At 50.8% G+C, this 17346-nt stretch overlaps 1 protein-coding gene across 3 annotated transcripts in view; it reads right to left on the bottom strand.

Moving 5' to 3' along the window:
- Nucleotides 1–611, bottom strand: part of DGKD (diacylglycerol kinase delta) — a 113261-nt gene extending 112650 nt beyond the window's left edge. For 2 of the 3 annotated variants that reach the window (XM_036767347.1, XM_036767346.1), the window contains exon 1: nucleotides 493–611. The gene's annotated coding sequence lies outside the window, so the exon portion shown is untranslated. The remainder of the gene's footprint in view (nucleotides 1–492) is intronic. The other variant, XM_036767342.1, reaches the window with a different exon arrangement.
- Between the last annotated feature and the right edge of the window lie 16735 nt (nucleotides 612–17346).

Raw genomic sequence — 17346 nt, 5'->3', positions numbered from 1 at the left:
GGGGGAGGGCCGCAGTGTAGGGGGGAAGGGGCGCAGTGTAGGGGGAAGGGGAGCAGTGTAGGGGGGAGGGGAGCAGTGTAGGGGGGGAGGGCCAGGGTAGAGGGGGAGGGCCGCAGTGTAGGGGTGGAGGGGAGCAGTGTAGGGGGGGAGGGCCACAGTGTAGGGGGGGAGGGCCACAGTGTGGGGGGGAGGGGCAGGGTAGAGGGGGAGGGCCACAGTGTAGGGGGCAGGGGAGCAGTGTAGGGGGGGAGGGGAGCAGTGTAGGGGGGGAGGGGAGCAGTGTAGGGGGGAGGGGAGCAGTGTAGGGGGGGAGGGGAGCAGTGTAGGGGGGAGGGGAGCAGTGTAGGGGGGAGGGGAGCAGTGTAGGGGGGAGGGGGGCTGCGCCGAGGGGGGGGGGAGGCAATGCGGAAGGGGGCCAGCGCCGGCCGCGGGCGGTGACGAGGGGCTAGGCCGCAGCCCCCCGCCCCCGGCCGCCCCCGGCCAGGCCCTCACCTTGTGCCGGATCTGGCCGGACGTGGACACCTTGCGCAGCAGCTTCTGCGGGGAGCCCGGCTCGGGCTCGGGCTCGCTGTCGGACGAGTCTTCGGGGCCCGCGGGGCCGGAGCCGGGGCCTGGCCCGGAGCCGGGGCCCGGAGCTCCCGGGGCCTGCGGGGCCGCCGGGGGCCGGGGCGGCGGCGGGGGAGGCCCGGGGGCCGCCGCCATGCTGCTCCCGCTGCCGCTGCTCCCGCGGCGCCGCCTCCGCCTCCTCCGGGCCGGGGCTGGGGGGGGGGGGGGGGGCCGGGCCGGCCGTGGGGGCGGGGCCTTGGGGGGAGGGGCGCCGCCTGGCGGCCGCGGGAGACTGCGACGCCTGCGTCTGGGCCCCGCCCACCGGCCCAGGCCCCGCCCACCCCCGCCACCCCCGCGGAGGGGAGAGGGGAGGAGGAGGGAGTGAGGGAGGGGGGAGGGGAGGAAGGCCTGGGAGGAGGAGCCGGGAGGCGGGGGAGGAGGAGGAGGAAGGGTTGAAGGGTAGAGGGTCCTGGGGGACCAGGAACACCCAAGGATTCGGAGCGGGAGGGGAGGGGGCGAGGCGTGGGAAGGGGGCTCCCTCCCATAGAATGGGAACCCCTGGAGGTCAGGGACCGAAAGACCCCCACCCTCACCCCATGGGGGCCTGGCTCACAGGAGGGGCTTATTAAGCACCGACCCACCGACCCGCCCGCGGGAGTGCCAAGGCCGGGGGTCAGTCTGGACGGACCTCGGAGATCACCAGGCCAAAGCGATGGTTCAGCTAGACCTTCCCTTGGGCCTGTTTCCGGGTCTGTAAAATGAAGGGATTGGCCCCGATGACCACTATGACCTTCGTTTCTTCCTCTGTAAAAAGAGGGCTTCCGGGGAGCCCCGAGTAGCCGAGGCGGGCGGGGCCGGGGGCTCTGCGCTTCCCAAACGGGATCCCCTTGACTCCTCACAACAGCCCCCGGGTAGGTGCCCCGATCACCTTAAGGCAATCCCGGGTGAAGTGACTTGCCCAGGGTCACCCAGACAGCAAGTGGCTGAGGCCATGTTTGAATGCAAGTCTCCAGAATCGAGGCGCCCTGGCTCTGTCCGCTGCTCATGTATTAGAGTGTTAGAGACGACGGGTGACTTATGCAGGGTCTCCTAGGTAGTGAACATCAGCCCTGGGGTGCAAAACAAGGTTCTCTGGCCCCTGATCCTGTGCTTTGTCTACAGAGCCAAAAGTCCTCTGGGGGAGGATGGGGGACAGGGTGGCAGAGCATTGGTCTGCCATGGAGGGCCAAGCCGGACGTGGACCAAAGGCCTGGTGTGGGGAAGAGAAGCTCAGCTCCTGACTGACACAGCCTTGAGAGGAGGGAGACTGAGGAAAGTTGGTTTTGTTGACCCTGGAGGCAGTCGCTTTGGTCCCTCCAGGAAGGCTCCTAAACAGCAAGGTGAGGCAGTGCTTGAATAAAGATTTGGAATAGCGCTCCGTGTCCACGAGCAGGGTAGGTAGATGGGCCCGACCATCCCGTCCATTCACTCCTCACACCCCAGCCCGCACAGGCCTCCCATCAGCGCTCACTAATGGTAGCCCAACAGTAGCCCATTAACACCATATAGAGCTCATCCCTTTGGCTTCAGTGCCACCTAACAGACCAAAGCAGAGGAGCCTGAGCAGGATATAGGACCAGCACAGGTTTGCTCCAGTTTGTGAGTACTCCCAGAGAGAAGCTGGGATGCTGGAGCCATCATGAGCTCACTGAGAAGAGACTGGCCTCTTTCTTTTTGGAAGATAGATTCTAGATGGCAGACCAGAAAGACGCTGTGTCATGGCTAAAGGGACCTCAGTGGTCCTCTGGTCCTATCCATACATCAAAGGGATCCTCACTGTAATGAATGCTCCTCCAGCTCCTGCTCAAAGAGTCCCAAGGAGGGGTGACATCCTTTGCAGCAGCACATTCCCCTTTGGGATAGTGAAATCAAGCCAGGATCAGCCTTCTTACCACCTGAAGGCTGCCCAGACCTTCCAACGACTCCAGATCCTGGGCTCGGGGCCATACAGAGCGAGCCTAGTCTCTTTTCTACCTAAGGACCGTTCAAACAAGGATCCCCATGTCCTTCAACTGACCTTTAAACGGAAGGGACTTTCACCATGTCGGTCTCCCTCTCCAGGATGCTCTCCTTCTATCCATGTCCTTAAACTGCCTGGCCCAGGCCTAAGCACAGTACTCCAGATGGGGTGTGACCAGGACAGAGTGCACAGGGCTTATTACCACCTTGTGCCTGGAAGCCCTGTCTCTTAATGTAGCCCATTAACACAATAGAGACAGCATGGAAAAACTGGCAAAATTGGTGCTAGAGCTGTGGATCTCAGCCCTTGGGAGGCTGAGGGATGTCAACTTCACAGATGCCCTGCCCCCCCCAACACACACATATGATAATAGTACTACAAATATTAATTGAGAAAATGCATGATGATGAAAAGTTACTATGAATCCAGTAACTTTTAAATTAATTTGTAATTCCTTACAATGACATAAAAATTTGGGGGGAAGAAAGGAATGCACATTGTGAGGCATGTGATTTATTCATTCTTCAGAAGGTAGAAGACCCTCTTTAATAACTGCCTGTCACGCAGGGGGCTGGAATGCCAAACCATGGACTGGTAGCTGCAGAGAGGCCCCTGAAGGGCCCTGTCCTTGACCTGCTCCATGTTGGTATACAAAGCCTGAGCAAAGACCAAGATGCCACATTGGTTAAGTTGTGGAAGACCCAAAACTGGAAGAGTTGGTAAGGATGCTGAGGACTTCTCCTCCACAGAATCACAGAGTCAGAGCTGGAATGGAACCCTAACAACCTTGAGGATCTGACCTCCTCATTTTAAAGAAATGAAAACTCTGTGTGTGTGTCTGTGTAATTTTTGTGATTTTGTTATGTGGAACTTGACAAAAACGAACATTTCAATATACAAAGAAGAATACAAAAAAGGTTAAACATAAAACTCTGAACCTCCATTGGTGGTGGTGGGCCTTTGGGAAGAGGACCAACGACATCAGGAGGGTGATGTCTTGACTTGCAAGTGGATTGGATTTAAGTGAGGAAGGGCTATGCAAAGTCAGCAGGCCTCACTCTCCTCCAGAATCATCTGAGTCCAGCAGCAAGACAGAGGTCAGGACAGCTGGCGATGGCCCCGGATGTCGTCAGAGACCTTGGCCTTTCCCAGGTCTCAGTTTGTCTGAGGCAATGCCTATTCAGTGGTTAAAGGCCAGGTAAGAAACGAGGTACTTTGCCTTCAGAAAAGAATCAGTCAGGGAGGGGAAGCCCCTCAGAGTCTCAGCCAGAACAGAAAAAATTGCCATTTACACTTACATCCTGAGCTCTCAAAACCCAAACAGTGACCAACTGAGGCTTGGGCTGGGACCTCTTATTGGCCAACCAGTGACAGCCAGGGTGATTTGGGTTTAAGGCATGGTGCTTAGAGCCTGGTGGGGCTTTTTCCCTTCAGTTCAGCATGTTAGCCTCAAAGCTGATCTCTTTGACTGTTGCCTTCTGTGCTCTTGACACGTTTTAAAAAATGCTTCCATGACTCTTTGTTCTCATTTTATGTATGAGGAAACTGAGGCCTAGTGCCTTTGAGGTCACGCAGGTAGTAAGTAGCAGAGAAAGTGGAACGCAGGGCCTCTGACTACACATCTGCAGCCCTGTGTCCATTATTCCACTAATGAGTGGTCAGTCAGCTTTTATGAAGCACCTCCCACAGTATGTCCTGTGTGCATGATGATAATGACATTATAGCATAACGGTATGTGATAATTTAATAACCATAATAATAGGAACATGCCTTCACCTGTACTGAGATCAGGGACCAAATTTGTTTCATGAATGTGGAATCTTTCATTGGCTTTAGAAAACCAGCCCAGTAAGTGCAGGCGTGGGGAGACCTGGCTTGGCAGCGGCTTCTTGGAGAACCACCAAGGCGTTTTAGCAAACTACAGGCTGGGTGGGTGTCAGCGCTGATGTGGAGACTGAGGAACCCACCGCTCTCGGGCTCCATCGATCGAGTCAGAGGGTCTCAGACAAGGGGAATCCGAGCCAGAGTCTAGGCTGGGCTGCTCACCTCAAATGAAGTATCGTGTGGAGCTCCGGACACCAGATTTAAGCAGGTCGGTGGTCGGTGACAAACTGGGGAGTGTCAGGGGAGGGTGAACCAGGATGTGGTGAGGACTGGAAGGCGTGGTGGGAGAAAGGCAATTTGGAGTATCTGGGGCTATGACTGAATGGAAGGAAAGCAGGTGGCATTTGGGGTCCAGGGACCTTGGGGAAGCCCTTTCATCCCTCCTGGCTTCAGCTCCTCCTCTGTGAAATGAGGGGGCCGAGCTTCCTTCCAGGTAAGGGGCTCACTCTTGAGCTCTTCCAGGACAGGGACTGGCCTCTCTCTACCTTCCTGTGTGATCCTAGTGCCTGGCACAAAGCAGGCGCTTAATAAATGTTTACTGACTGGCTGACTGCCCTTGACCCTGGGAGGTAAGGAGTTCTTATTAGCCTCGTTTTCTAGGTGAGGAAACTGAGACTCGGAGTTTAAGGACTTGTCCATGGTCATGTGGCTGGTAAGTGGGAGGGGTAGGGCTCCAACCTGGGGCTTCCCACCCCAGTGGGCTAGAGCCACCCCCTGAGCTACATTGTCTTATCCCATTCTTTGATCCAATATCACAGCAAGCCCAGGCAGTAAGCATTTATTAAGAGCGCCCTATGCTCTGGGTGCTGTGCAATGCATCAGGTACACAAGTAGAGAAAAGAAAGACAGTCCCTGCCCTCCAGGTGCTTACAGTCTAATGGGGAAAGACCACCCACCAAAGGAAGGAGCTGCCAGGGGCCGGGTGGCCAGGGAAAGTCTGGGGGAGGGGAGCGGATGATGAGGTGGTTGTTATTGTCCATCCCGTGTTCTGGAAGGAAACCTTTCCCCTGGGGGATTGCGGGTGGAGGGGAGGGGGGTGATGGAAAAGCCCAAAGGAGTACAGCTGGACAGGAAAAGAAGAGAAAGCCGGTCCAGGCTCCCTCCTTTAGTGGAAGTTCTGGGAGGAGCTCGACGCTCCCAGCGGCCAATCAGAAGAGCCCCAAGGACAGGGGCTACTGACAAGGTGTCAGTTCCAGGGCTCCTAGGAGATCCTGCAGGATGAAGAGAGAGATCCCTGAGGAGGGGTGGGGAAGTCCAAAGAACTGGAGCAGGGTGGGAACTAAAGAAAATCCAGCAGGGCTGTAGGATGTAGGGGAAGGAAGGCAGTGCAGTTTGGGGCTGGGAGACACAGCAGTGGGACAGCCAGGGTCCCGTGAGAAGCTGGGCCAACTCGGGATGCCGGCAGGTACCCGGCAGACCCCAAGCCTTCGGCCTTTGTCTAGAGAGTGGGCGGGGACTGAGCCAAGGATGTCTTAAATAATTAAACAGACCCCAGTGTTTCTCCAGCTTCCCAACAGAGTTACAGATAGTGAAAGACCAGAAGAAAGGGTCCCCCTGGTCTTTGGTTTGCGGTTATTACAACTGGGAGATGAGGATACAGGACAGGGACTTCATCCTTCTCTGGGAGCCCTCACCAACCTGCAGCCACCCCAGCAGACTGGGGTTGGAGGTGGGGGGAGGGGAGTGGCTGCTACAGTCATTCTCAGGGCTCTAGGGGTAGCCCTGGGGCAGAGGGGAGGGTTAGTAGGGAAGCTCTGGAGGCAGCTAACACTGCTGAGCCCCCACTGATGTGCTTCCCATTAACCAATCAGTCAGCTGACTCCATTAACTGATCAAAAAAGCTATTTACTTAAAATAATGACATAACATTCTGCACATAAACATGGGGCACAGCCTCTAACCAATGCATTCAACATCTGAGGGAGAGCATGGGCATAAACTAAAGCTGCTACAGTGGGTCTTGGAGTCCTTTCTCTGGGATTGGCCTTACCACGTCCCTGATAGGCCAGAGGTTCATGCTAAGCTGGACTGGTCCATTCCGAGATTGCTTTACTGTCGCTCCATTCCTGGGCTAGGAACACCATTGCCAGGCCAGCTTGTTCTGCTGCTGGGACACTCTGTTCTGCTGCCACACTCTTTCAGAAAGGCCAGAGACCCTTAGTCTGGGATTTGCCAAAGCCTCTCTAGTTTTGCTCCTTTGGCTGTGCTTCTAATCTCCTAGGCATCAGGTAACAGTGCAGAAAACTGTCTCCTCTCTTCCATGCAGCTCTGGGGTCTTTTCTTGGGTGAAGGTTTTCTTTTTCATTGCTGGGTCCTCTCTGTGAGAAACCTCACTCAGGCTTAGGTTGATTAATCAGTACATGACAAAGTCCTGACTTCTGCTGGCTAAGCCATAACTAGGAAACATATATCTGTCAAATAACCATAGAACAGTTTGCAGGTTCAGAGTTCCTTGGCTATTAGCTCCAAAGTCTCCTTTTGTTCATGTGAAAATGAGCAGTGGGGAAAGGAGAAACTGAGGCTGTCTTTGCCCTGGGTAAGTGCATTGTTTCTGGGGGCTCTTTTTCTTAGCGTTTTTCATACAAAAGTCTCACATCTATCTCTGCCCCTCCTCCCATCATAGGACTAAGGGACCAACTTGTTCCCCTGGTTGTGATGCCCTTTTAGCAAGGGGCTAAAGCCCATGTGTCACTAGATGTGGCTCAAGCATGGTACTCCCTGGGAGGTGCCCTTGTCCAGCTAGCCAGGAGAGTTCCATGATGGCTTCCATGACATTCTGTAACACCTAAGAGGCAGGATGACATAGAAGAAAACACAGAGACAAATTCGAGTCTGGCTTCTAAGAGGGATGGCCATGTTCTAGGCTACACTCTCAGACTAGAAGCTGCTGAAAAGGTGCCAATCTACGTGATAGAAAGAGTTTCCTTAGGTAGGAGTACCCTATGCCAATAAAATCAAGCTCCATTAAGAAAGATAACATTTATATATGTAAAGGGTGTATATTTTGTATGTTGTAGTGCCCATGCAGGTTATATATGTCCGCATGGGTTTGTCTAGATGTGACTCATAGGGAGGCAAGAACAGATCTCTCTAGCATCTCCTCCCCCTCCCCTTCTCACCAGGAAGGAAGGAGGAGGTTGAGGTCATAAGCTGGCCACTCATCTCTTCAGAGAGAGGGGGTGTCATGCAAAAACTCAATCTATCGGCTCCTTTGAATACTGGAAATAATGTTTTAGGTTCAAGCTGCATTCCTGGTTGCTATCCCTTAATGGGAAAAGTGCCCTAAGTATAGATCCAAGGCTTGCCCACCAGATACCAATTCTGTAATGAACACATGTAGAGAATAGCAAATAAGCCGATTTACCCAAATTGAAGCCAAAGAGAAACCAGAGAAAATATACATAGGAAAATATATACCAGGCAACACAGAGTAAATAAACTCTTCCACTGGGAACAAGATGAGAGAGCAGAGACACAGACACACAGAGATGGAGGGTGGGGTGGGGATTGGGGGGAGGGAGGGAGAGGGAGAGGGACAGGGAGAGGGACAGGGAGAGGGAGAGGGAGAGGGACAGGGAGAGGGAGAGAGTGTCAGCTCTTAGCAAAGGGGAAATTCCTGGCGGGGGATGGGGACATGATGTAGGTTTCTGGCTGCTCTATATGTTACCTTCTTCCCAGTCTTTCTCTCCCTGAAGAGAGTCTGGAACTACATGGTTCTCTCCCCAAGTGTGAAGCCTGAAGATCGGAACTCTCTTCTCAATGGCTCTCACAACCATTTATGCAGGTGCAGAGCATTGAGTAACCGATCTCCATCAGCTGGGAGAGTCTCAGCCCTTTGAACCAAGAGTACCTAGCTATGTCTTTGTACCTATTTCTTAATTGTATTTAATTATACTTTGTATTTGTAACCTAGGTTCAAGCCTGGAGCATTCGTATAAAACACTCCTCACTGGTTCTTTGAATGAGTTTTGTATTTTTCTGTATCCATGTTCTCCACCAATAGAATCTGAGCTCTTGGGGGGAAGGGACTGCTTCATTTTTTGTCGGTACCCTCAGTGCCTAGCAAAGGGCACTAAATCAATGTTTGCTGAATGGACGAATGAGTGGTGTTAGTTGTCTAGACTTATGAAACAGATGGAGATGTGACTGATGAAGATTAAACTTCCAAGTGTGTCAAGCACGCACCCACCCCCACCCCCAGCGAGATGGGTTGTTTAACATTTACCAGCCCCCCCCCCCGTCCCTGGTCACCTAAAGCAGAAGGAAGAAGGAGCTTTTCTCCAGGGCCTGTGCTGAAGCTCCCGTGACCCTGTTAGATACTGCCTGCTGCCAGAGGGTTGACCCCACAGGAGTGATGGTAGTGGTTGTTTTGCATAAGGCTTTGAATGGAAACATCAGGTTTTTCAGTCAATCAATCGATCAAAACTTCTTGTTAAGTGCCTACTATGTGCCAGGTGCTGGGGATATAAAGATAACAATGAGACAGTCCTGCCCCCCAGGAGCTTCCATTCTACTTGGGGGAACAACGTTTATTCAGAACAAAACCCAGGCAGTTTGTGGGAGCGCTCCGAACAGCCTTTGGATTCACAGGGAGCTCTCCAGATCTCCACACTACATCCGGAGTCTCCCAGGATCAGAGGGGTCCCTCACAATCCTTCCATTACTGTCGTCTCTGAATGAAGCCCTCCACCGCTATCTGCGTGCAGAGTGACTGCCCCACCTGGTGGCTGAGGCTGGCCACTGCATCGAGGCCGGTCCCCATCCCAAGCTCTCTTCCCCTGAGCTCTAGTCAGCAGCCTCTGGGAAGAAATCCCTCCACTCCATTCCTCTTTTACCTGGGTTCTGGGAGGCCTGGGATGAGGAAGATGCTTGCAATATCTTCCAGATAAGTTGCTAGCTCAGCAGAGGAATTCTGAAATACCAAAGTCAAACACAACCAAGGGCGAGGTCTTGTTCTCTAAGACGTTCTGGGCTGGACAGTTTCCTGCATCCCTGGGTGAGGGTTGATTTCCAGGCAGCTGCTTGGCTCTTGCTCACAGACTTCAGAAAGCTCACATGCCTGCTGCCTCGTCTCCTCCCCTCACAGCTCCCCAGCAGCACCCAAATGTGCACAGGTCCACACTTCTAAGGGGAAGATTGGTGGGGTCCCTTTGGTTCCAGAGCAGAGGCAACATTAACTCTAAAGAAATCTGTCCACAGCAGGCAAACTTAACAAAACTTCTGTTGGCTTAGACTCACTTATCCAGGAAGCCCTTGCCAGAAAAAAGACGTTAGGGACTATGGGGAAGAATGCTAAGTTTGTGGGACTGTGCAAAGGATGCCAAGGACCTGGGTTCAAATCCTAATTCTCCCACTTGTTATCTGTGTGGCTTTAGGTCATTCTATTTTCCTTGGCTTAGTCACCTCAGCTCTCAAATGGATTCTGTGACCCTGATCCTGTGAATCACTGCCCCTGCCCTCTTCTCCAGGCAAAGGGGCTTAAATCCACGTGAGCTGACACTTCCCAAGTCAGGTGTCACTTATTTAATTTTTTTTAACATTGTATCTGGCACATAGTAAAAATGTTAGCTACTATTACCATAGTCTGAGATTCCTGAGAACAGTCCCAGGGCCAGAGGGAAAAGAGCTACCATGCTGGACAGAAGGTCTGTGCTCCTTGTATCTCCATCACCCATGCTTTTCCGAGTATTTTCCCATCTGCTCGTTAAAGCCTTTCTCCATATCTGGGAGGTACGGGGTAGGGGAATGAGGACGCTCATTTTAAAGGCGGTATATTTGCTTCTCAAGAGGGAGATATGAAGGACAAGGAGCTCAGAGAAGTAGGCAAAGACTTGTATGAACAGATGCAGAGGGAAGTGGACAGAAACAGGAAAACATCATCTATGCGACTTTACTAATGCAAGTGAAAAGAACTCTAACAGGGAGAGGACCCGAGAATCCAGTCCGAGGCCCCTGAGGCCAAACTCCTTGTTTTACAGATAAGGAAAGTGAGGCACTGAGAGGTTAGATGACTTGCTCAGACTCACACACTTAGTGAACCCAGGTCTTCCTGACTCTCAGTCCAGTACCCTGTCCAACGCACCATGCTACCCCCCAAAATTACGGGGAGGGACCATAGATGTAGAACTTGAGAGTGAGCCATCTAGCCCAAGTCTCTTATTTTGCAGACAAGAAAGTGAATACCGGAGAACTTGAGTGACTTGTCCACCATCATAGAGGTAGCAAATGGTAAAGGGAGGATTTAAACCCAGGTCCTTTGACTTTAGGGTCCGGGCTCCTTTGACTTCAAAACACCGAGTCCAAAGGAGTCTAGAAGAGGCTGGTTCTGATCCATCCACCACTAGGTTATAGGCCAACGTGCTCTCGCTGCGTTAGACGAGGAAGCACTTTCCTTCTTTCAGCAGAAAGGTAGGGTATGACGCTGTCACATGTCACCCCTTTGGTTGAGTTTGCTAAACTGCTTGTCTCTATTATGCTTTTTGGAGGAGAGGGAGGAGAAGTGTATATGAGTGAGTGGAAAATTGTACATTACACGCCAGGCCCTGAGCTAAGTGCCCAGTTGTCTGGCAATGACTGCTGGCCAAACAAAAGACATCAATACATTTTTCTGGTGATACAGTAGAAGGTGCATTGGCACTGGACTCTGAAAACCCAGGTTTATATTTTGCCTTAAATGTCAACAAACTTTTATTAAGCACTTAGTGTGTGCCAGGCACTCTGCTAGTGCTAAGAACCCAAAGAAAAAGGCAAACTGTACCCGTGCCCCAATAAAACCTAGCCTTTGTTATCAAGGAGCTTGCAGCCTAAAAGGGAGGCAACTTGTACATATATTAGTACCTACTTACAACATAAATGGAATCTGAGAGGGAAAGTCACTGGCAGGTGGGAGGAGCAGGAATGATCTCCTTTAGACGCCTATTCGTGAGGCTTTTGTGTCCTAAGACAATCAATTCTGCACAGCTGAGCAATATGTATGTTGTTTAGTCATTTTTGTCACGTCTGACTCTTCGGGATCCCATTTGGGGTTTTCTTAGCAAAGATGCTGGAGTGGTTTGCCATTTCCTTCTCTTGATCATTTTACAGATGAGGAAACCCAGGCAAATAGGGTGAAGTGACTTGCCCAGGGTCACACGGTTAGTAAGCGTCTAAGGCCAGATTTGAATTCAGGAAGATGAATCTTCCTGATTCCCGGCCTGGCACTCTATCCACTGTGCCAGATAGCTGCTTGGAGAAATATGTATGCTCCTTTCTGTTTCCATTCAATACTGCCAGAGGTCTACCATATCTATTTTTTTTTTCTAAAATTCTGTTCAGGTCCTTACCTCTTGTTTTTGTTTTGTTGTTGTTTGGTTGTTTGGCTTTGCCTTGGTTGATTTTGCTTAACTATTCTTTATTACACTTTTAGGTTATATTTACCTAGGAATGTCAGTTGAGGTCCCCTACTATTATAATTTTGCTGCCAGTTTCTCCTCGTAATTAATTTAGCTTTTCCTTTAAGTATTTAGATGCTATGCTATTGGTTCCTTACATGTTAAGTACTGAAATCGATTTTCTAAGTTACCTTTTGTGCAGCTAGGTGGTGCTGTGGAGAGGGTGCTCAGCCCTAGAGTCAGAAAGACCTGAATTCAAATTTAGCCTCAGACGCTTACTAACTGTGTGACCCTAGGCAAGTCACCTAGCCCTGTTTGCCTCGGTTTCCTTATCTGTCAAATAAGCTGGAGAAGGAAATGGCAAACTGCTCCAGTATCTTTGCCAAGAAAACCCCAAATGGGTTACAGAGTTAGACTTGACCGAAATGATTCAGCTACAAGCAAGGTTACCTTTCAGCAAAATACAGTTTCCCTCTTTATCTCTTTTATTTAATTTCATTTTTGCTGTTTCCTCATCTAAAATAATAATTGTTTCTCCTGCTTTTTTGTGTTCAACAGAGGCATTTTATTTTAATTCCTTATTATATAGATAATATTTATATTTATATTAACTCCTTATTTTAACTCTGTGGGAGCCTATGTTCCAAGGCATGACTCTTAAAGGAAACCAGAGCAAATCACACTCCCTGCCTAAGTCTCAGTTTCTTAATCTGTAAAATGACAGGCCCTGGATGTCCTGCTAGCCCTAGATCTAAGGTTCTGTGACTCCAGGATTATGGGTGGTTAGGGGCACCACAGTGCATAGAATGCTGGACCTGGAGTCAGGAAGACCTGGGTTCAAATCCAGACTCAGAGACATACTGGCTGTGTGACTCTGAGCATATCACTTAGCCTTCACCTCAGTTTCTTCGTTTGTAAAAATGGGGATAATCTATAATAACCTTTCTATCTCCCAGGATTATTGTAAGGATGAAATGAGATGTTTGTAAAGTGCTTTGCAAACCTTAAAGTATTCTAGAAATGCCAGTTCTTATTATTATCCTGCCTACTTACTTTTAAAATTAAAAAAAAATTAAAGAGGGGGCCACAGAGACCCAGAAAAGTTAAGGGATTTGCCTGAGGTCGCCCAACTGGTTGGTGGGGGCAGAGCCAGGACAGGAACAAAGGTTTCTTGGATTCCAGTCAGGTCTTCCCCCACCAACACCACGGGAACCCCTAGACCACAGAAAGAAGGAACTGGGAGGTCGCAGATGCAGCTCTCCCATCTGTCAAGGGGGCGTGAGGTGCAGAGAGTGCCAGGCTGCAGCTCGTGCTCCAGGGGGGTCTGGAGGGAGGGAAAAAATTCTTCCTGGCGCTCGGCAACTACTAAATGCAGCGTCAGCACTTTTCTAACTTTCGTCTCTCTCCCTCTCTCCCCCTCCCTCACCCCGCCTCCTCTCTCTCTCCCCCCTCCTCTTTCTCTCTCCCTCTCTTCCTCCCCCTCCTCTCTCTCTCTCCCTCTCTCTCTCTCTCCCTTCCTCTCTCTCTCCCTCTCTGTCCTCTCTTCTCTTTCTCCCCTCCTCTCTCTCTCTCTCTCTTCCTCTCTCTCTCCCCCCCTCCCTTGTTCTCTCCCTCTCTCTCCCTTCCTCTCTCTCTCCCTCTCCCTCTCTCTTTCTTGAATATACTACCTCCTCTTTTGAGTTCCTTGGGCTCAGGCCCTGCTAGGAATGACATTAAGAGTTATTGGTGACCTTCATTCATAGAATCATAGAATATTAGTGTTCTCAGAGTTTGTCTTGCTTAATCTCTGACAGAGAAAAGAACTCCTTTAAAATGAGCATCAGTTTCCTCATCTGTAGAATAAAGGAGCTGGGCCCCAGAGACTCTGGTGTGCCTTCTGTCTCTAGGACTATGTCCCTTATCAGGGGTTCTCAGCCTTCTTGTGTTAGAGAACCCTTGGGCTGTCTGGTGAAGCCAATGGGCTCCTCAGAATCATGTATTTTAATGCATAACATAAAGTACATAGGATTGCAAAGGAGATCAGTTTTATTCAAATAAAGATGTAATTTTTTCCCCATCCAAGATCAGCCCCCCACAATCTACTCATGGACCCCCTGGGAAACTGTGAACCCCAGTTAATAACCCCTGCTCTACACTATTCCTCACTGAGCCTCTGAGACCTCCAGAGAAGGGTGTTTCAGGGCACCCTATTGGCAGCCTGTGCCATGGGACAGCTCCAGGAAGTTAGGAAGACAGCTAGGAAGTTGGTTTGTAAGTCAAGCCTAAATCCATCTCTGGATAGCCCCTACCCTGTTCCTTCTATCTATTATCACCTAAAATGCAAGGGATGGCCCTCCCCATTCTGGTAGCTCTTCCTGGACATGCTCCCATAACTGAAGCCTGCTCCTGATGGGGTCTGGCCAGGAAAACCTGCTGGGACAATCACCTTCCTCCTTCCAGACTTGATACTTTTATTAATGCAGCCTGAGATAGCCCTTCTCCCCTAAAAGCCTCCTCTGATGCTTCATAGGGGGGGTGAAGGTGAGCTCTGCTTCTCAAAGGCCGGGCCAACAGAAAAGCTCTGGCAGGTCCCACTTCACTGGGAAGGCTGCAGGTAAGGACCAACCCCTGAAAGATCTGCTAGCCCACCCTCCCCCACCCTTGCTGGATTTCTTCCTGGGCAGGATTTGAAAAATGCAAGTTGATTCATGGAGGGCCAAGGGACCTTGAAAGTCCATCCATCCATCCATCCATCCATCCACCCATTGTTTGCCCTACACTGGTGGATGTTATCAAATCCTTCTGGGAAGTGAGAATCAGTGGAAAACTTTGGCAAAATATCCTGGAAATTTTCCTCTCTGGAACTTTTTCCTTAAACAAATGTGCCAGGCTAGATGCTGGGGACACAGAGACAAAAGCAAAGCAGTGCCTGCCCTGGAGGAGCTTACAGTCCCTGGGCAAGGATCTGGCCAAAAACAATGCCAGCCAGGGGTGGTGGGAGCAAAGGCGAGATCCCAACGAAATTCCCTAGACAGGGGCTCTTAACTGGTGACCTTGAACTTGGTTGAAAAATGTTTTGATAACCATTTCAATATAATCAGTTTCCTCTGTAATCCTATTACTTATTTTGTTCATTAAAAAGTATTAAAACATTAAACAAAACATTATTGAAGATATTTTTCTGAGAAGGGCTTTATCAGACTGCCAAAGGGGTCCTTAACACCAAAAAGGTCAAGATGGCTCCTATAGGGAGATTGGAAGGCAGAGGGATGACTAGAGGAAGATTCATGGAAGACTAGCCTTGAGACAAGGCTGGAAGGAACAGAAGGATTCCGAGGGAAGAGAAGAGGATGGAAGGTGGGATGGTGTGACCAGGGCCCTGTTTAACCACTGGCTACAAAGGCCTGGGAGATTTTTGTAAATGCACAGAGGGCGTGAAGAGTCCAGCAGGGCTAAAATGCGGGTGGGGTGGGCGCAGCAGTTTCGTGAAATGTAGCCGGAAAGGTACATGGGACCCAGACTAAGCTGGGTGTTAAATGCCAGGCTGACTTTGCATTTTGTCCTAGAAAGAATAGGAAGATACAGGGAAGTGGCATCGACACCTCAGTGCCCAGCCATCATCGGTGCCACATCTGTCGCTGCTGCAGAAACATTCACCCCGGAGCCAAATATGATCTGTCTCCTCAGGGTTAACATATAGTCTGACATGTGTTAGACTCTTAAGGGCTCTTTCATTAATTAATTATCGACCAATCCATCAAGGCCTGGCCAGAGCCGGGCCTGAGGGAGATCATTTTGGCAGCTGTGTGAAAGATGGATAGGAGAGAGGGGGAGAGAGTGGAAGTGGGCAAATTCCAGAGCCATTACTGCTGCCCAGGCAAGATGTGGAGAGTGATTGATCTAGCCACCTGTCCACTCTTCTTCGCTGATTGATTTCTTCATAATTAAAGTGTAACTTGGGTGGTACGCAGCATGCGCAGCTTGACTACTTGTGTGACTTAGCAATGGTGTTTTGGCATGATGTTGAAAACCTGGGGGGAGGTTCCCTTCCTTTCTTCCTCCTCCACTCCTCTCACTCCATAGTATCTTCCCATTCAGTCTCTGATTCTAGGTAGTGCAGTGGATGGAGCCCTGACCCTGAAGTCAGGAGGACTTGAGTTCAAATCCAGCCTCAGACACTTGATGCTTACTAGCTGTGTAACCTTGGGCAAGTCGCTTAACCCCAATTGCCTTGCCTTCCCCCCTCCGAAAAAAAAACCAAAACAAAAAAATGGTATCTTCCCACTCAGCTCTGATTCAACTCTCCCGTGTGGCAAATAGTACACTCAGTCTCTGCAGTCTCTAAGGAGAGGGGGTGGGGGAGCTGTTCCCACAAGGAGCATGGACTCAGCTGCTCCGACTAGCACTTACCTTTGCTTAGTTGTGTTTCCTTCCCTGAGCGGGTGATCAAACATCAGCCTTGAGGCGGGTGTGTCCAGTTTTGGAGTTGCCTTCCTCAGTTCAAGAGGTCTGGAGGTCCTTTCTGGGTACAATGAGCGAAGCTGGCTGGCAACAGAAGCTTCTACGTAGCATAGGACAGCCACTGACAAAAGAATCGGCTCAAGCCTGTTTTTTGTTTTTTTTTTGGTGGGGGGGCAGGGAGGGGGGGCAGGGCAGTTGGGGTTAAGTGACTTGCCCAAGGTCTGAGGCTGAATTTGAACTCAGGTCCTCCTGACTCCAGAGCTGGTGCTCTGTTCACTGCGCCACCTAGCTGCCCCTAAGCCTAACTGTTTTACCAGCACACACATAACAGGAATTGTTTGGACAGTGCAGAGTCAAGGTGACATGTAAAATGTGTCATCAGCCATCATACCTCTTGCTTTCTGTTTCAAGTTATAAGTTAACTTAGGCAGCCACTGGGCTGCCTAAGAAGGGGCACACTGGCCTAGGTCGGAAACTGAGCAAGTCAAGGCTTCCCATGCCAATCGGGAGTGGGACGGTACCGTGAGCACTTCCAGCCTGGGTGAGAGAGGGAGACCCAGTCTCAAAACAGCAACACTCACTGTGTCTACTGGCTGTTAATAACTGTTAAAGGGAAGTGCACTGGTGGGGACTCATGAGTTAGTGTTTAGGAGCATGGCTGCACAAGACCATCTAGTCAAACCCCCTTCCCCTTACGGATGAGGAAACTGAGGCTCAGGTGAAGTGACTTCCTGAGGCAGGTAGTAAGCATTTGAACCCGGGTCCTCTGACTGCAGTCGAGGCTTCTCCAGGCTCATCCAGACCTGCGTCAGAGGAATAGAAGCTGTCTGTCTGTAGACTCAGCAGGGCAGGGAAGAGGAGAGATATTCTAGGGAAGAAAGCCGATGATGAAGAAGTGTGGGAGCTGGGAGGAAGGGAGTGAACCCAGAAAAGAGAAGGGAAGGGCTGAGAAGAAGAGACCGCATTTCCCCAGACAGTTCAGTGTGGGTCCAGCAGCCTCTGGCTATTTACTATGTTTGAGACCAGCTGGAGCCTCCATAATCGGCTCATCCAATGGATTCTCCTTGTGCTGATCCAGCAGGGTCACGGAATGTCAGAGCCGCCAGG

Source organism: Trichosurus vulpecula, chromosome 7 (assembly GCF_011100635.1).
Source record: "Trichosurus vulpecula isolate mTriVul1 chromosome 7, mTriVul1.pri, whole genome shotgun sequence".
Lineage (NCBI taxonomy): Eukaryota > Metazoa > Chordata > Mammalia > Diprotodontia > Phalangeridae > Trichosurus > Trichosurus vulpecula.
This window is presented reverse-complemented; position numbering and strand designations above follow the sequence as displayed.